The sequence below is a fragment of the Pinus tabuliformis genome, chromosome 3_1 (assembly GCF_031772625.1).
Source record: "Pinus tabuliformis cultivar Carrire ecotype Pingquan chromosome 3_1, CPIR1, whole genome shotgun sequence".
Taxonomy (NCBI): Eukaryota; Viridiplantae; Streptophyta; class Pinopsida; order Pinales; family Pinaceae; genus Pinus; species Pinus tabuliformis.
Window position 1 is genome coordinate 654,184,881 of NC_142301.1, and position 3,767 is coordinate 654,188,647.

Sequence of the window (3,767 nt, forward strand, 5' to 3'; positions counted from 1 at the left end):
CATACAATTTTTGCAATAAATAGTGACGTGAGATTGGCCTCTCTGCTGACTTTGTTTTTCTTAGCTTTCAATTTTGGTTATGCTTTGATTTCAGTCTTGTTCATTTGCTATTGATAGTTAGTTTAGATATCAAATTATTCATGTCATTTAACATTATCTCCAGAGCCATGGCTTAGCCCCGAAAGCTACTTGGCGAGCTATCGGATTATGAGTGAGGTGATTTGATTTTAATTTCATTTCTACAATTAGATATCAGGTTCTTCATGTTATTGACGTTATCTCTAGAGCCATGGCTTAACCCGGGAAAGCTACTTGGTGAGCTATCGGACTATAAGTGAAGAGACTTGATTTTATTTTCATTTGTAAGTAGATAATTTAGATATCAATTCCTCATGTTATTGACGTTATCTCCAGAGCCATGGCTTAACCCCGAAAATCTACTTGGCGAGCTATCAGACTATAAATGAAGTGAATTGGTTTTACTTTTATTAGTTTGCAGTTTTTGATTTCTTTGAGTGCAATAGATTAACTTTTATTTATGTATTTAGATGAGCAGCAAAGATAGTGATTTCATGATCAGTAGTTTATCATTTGTTTGATTTGAATAGCTACACATTTACATTCTTGTTCAAGTACTAATTTCATCACTAGTATGTTTTGAGATCCTATGAAGTGTTAAGCTCTGGAAGTCATCATAAAGGACTTAAAATTTATCTCCATACTTGCCTTCTAAAGTATTCTTAAAACTTAGGAATAGGATTTCCATTTGCATTAGGAGATAAACCAAGATAAAACCCCCCCCCAAAAAAATAAAATTGGAAACAATAAAAAGGAAGAAAGAGGTTGTCTTGCACATGTAGTGCACCACACTTCATCAGTTTACAACTCCCGGATTGATAATTAATGTAGCAATTTAGGCATACTAAATTGACTAAACAACATTTACACATGAAAATCAAGGGAATGAATTTCTCATTAATGAATGCAATGAACCAACCAGAGATGGGACTACCACGTTCCACCCGACCATAGAATGGTTGAGCCAAATATCTCTTCATCCATTCATCTATGTGCCATATTCCAAGCATGAATGTGGGACTCAAACCAAAAGAACCAACCAGGGCTATCAAGGCTAAACCACCTCACCCTCATCAACAGAAACCAGAATTTACCTTAATCCATCCCAGATCACTAGGTCAACACAATGAACACATCATAACAGTCTTTACCGTGATCTCCACTCAATCACTAGGCCAAACAAGCATGGATTCCAATGGATTTCTCCACCTACATCGTGAGGAATTTTCTTGTCTCCTAGTCTCTCAGGCTTTATTGCAATCCAAACCCGGATAACTAGGCCCTAAACCAAGACCCACTCTCTAGGCTTTACCACATATCCCAAACCTAGTATTACTAGGCCCAATGGGGAGAAACCACCTCTTGTCTTTACCACATATCCTGCCATTAACCGGTAAGGATTCCTAGGCCCACCAAGGCAACATAATCATCGCTTTACTGTAATCCACAATCTGGCACAGGGGTCACTAGGTCAGTGGATTTATTATGATCCACAGTCCAGTTCAGGGACCACTATTCCATGTGCTCTATCATTCGTAGATCCACCCCACTCAACTTTAAATCCATCCAAAAATCCAGCTCAACCAAAACATGAGAAGTCCATCATACCATGGATATCCAGAAATGGCAAGGCTAGGTTGTAAACACTGTTACACCTGGAAAAAGCCATGCCATGATAGAAGAGAACCACATGTAATACCATGCATGCCAAATATACCAAGGAAAATACACATGCAAGTCAATACCTGCAATGAAGCCTGCATTTCCCTTCTTGATATTTACTTCCTCTTGCCTTCTTTTCCTTTCTTACTCCAATGCAAAAATGCTCCAAGAGAACTCTAAGTATCCAAGAGTATGAGAGAGAGAGAGAATAATGAGAAAGTTCCAAAACTCAACTGACAAAGGTTACCAACTGATCCTCAAAATCCTTTTTATGAATGAGGCCTCTATTTTCTTTATTTTCCATTATTTTCCTTCAATTTCCTCCTCACATGAAACCAATGACCTTTCACCTTCCTTTTCTCCTAATTTCCATTATTTTTATAAATAAATGTGCCAAAAATACCATTTTTCCTTTCCAAAGCCTTATCCATTTCCTTACCCATAAAAAACCAAATGAACACCCCTAGGATGTCCTGCCCAATATTCATCTTGGAATAAGTGTCCAATCAATTGTGGTCTTATATATTTTTACATCGAATATTTACCAAGGTGTTGTGGGGAAAAGTATCCGATGCGGATGACCCTATCCCTACTCTAAAGGTGACAGTCTTTAGCAACAACTGAAAGTAAAGCTTTGATGATTTCCTTCATGAAAGTACAGAGAGAAGGAAAAGAAGGTCAACCAACCTGGTGTCCTTCGCTTAGTCGATCCTTGTCCTCTCTCTTTGTCTCTTGTTCCCAGCTCCTTGCTCTCTTTGCCGGTCCAGCTACACACAGATCCTGCACAAAACAAGAGAGGAAACTACAAGATACATGTACTCATAACTGAAGCATGGATTAGGGTGAATCAAATATACATGTAAATACAATACATCAATGCAATACAAGTATATAGGAGAACATGCAAAACTTTATTGATAGAAGTAACAGGGTTCTGAGAAGGTTACAACCAATGATGGCTCCGATCCAGCAGCACCTCCCCAGCAGCAAGAACTCTCCTCTTCACCTCTAGTAAAACAATCACCCAATAGCTCTAACTGTAATCCAACAGCACCTCCTTGCTTAACACAAAATTCCAGCCTCCTTAGACCTCATAGAAGAGCTCTATATATAGGAGAGAAGAAGAGAGGATGAGTCAGCTTGAGGCTGGCATAGAGCTGACTAGTGTCCTCTCCCTCTTCAGTTAATCTTCAGTTCTTGAGTCCACTTGGAGATCCTTGCTTACACATGGTGATCAAGTACCTCTTACTCATCACAGGGCGAATCTCATGAACCAAGTGTCAGTTTGGAAGCTTCCTAGGCAGTTGACACCTTGCAGGATGACTGTGCCACTTGGCCAATCTCGCCCAGCGCAGGTAGCCTTCATTAATCTTGACTTCCAGCGCAGGTACAAGGAGGAACAGTTGCATTCCAGCGCAGAAGCTCAGTGGAGCAGCTGACATGATCCAAAATTAGCCTGTTTTGAAGTGTTTTCAGGTGGAGAACTGATTGGAAGTGCTGTTGTTTGATGACCTTGTTCTTTTAGGGGTAAGAACAACATGTTTAGGGACTGAGGATCCTTGTAATTATCGACATTTCATGCTCCATGATGCGAGGCACAAAAATGTCTATAACAGTTGCCCCCTAAAGTATGAGGCCGTTTATCGGGTGAAATGCTTTATCTAGAGGGTCCGAAGTTCATTCCAGTGCTGAGGAGGCACCCTGTAATACAATACAATACAATACATTATTTTTCATTCTATTTTCATGATCTAGCTGAGGCGGGCATTCCCATGCTCAGCTTTTATAAATACATTTTGGTACATATGACAGACGATCGTCTGAAGGTAGACTGATAATTTTCTACTGAAATTATCATCCTTTGAATAGGATGATCATCTGCTGCAATGATGTACATGCCAAATGCTTTTATATTTCCTGAATATATATCGCAGCCCGGATGGATGAAACTAGATCCGGGGTCTTCAAGCTCGTTCGATCTTCACTCTAAGTACAAGTCGATCCATGTGAGAATTTCGCTGAAGTCG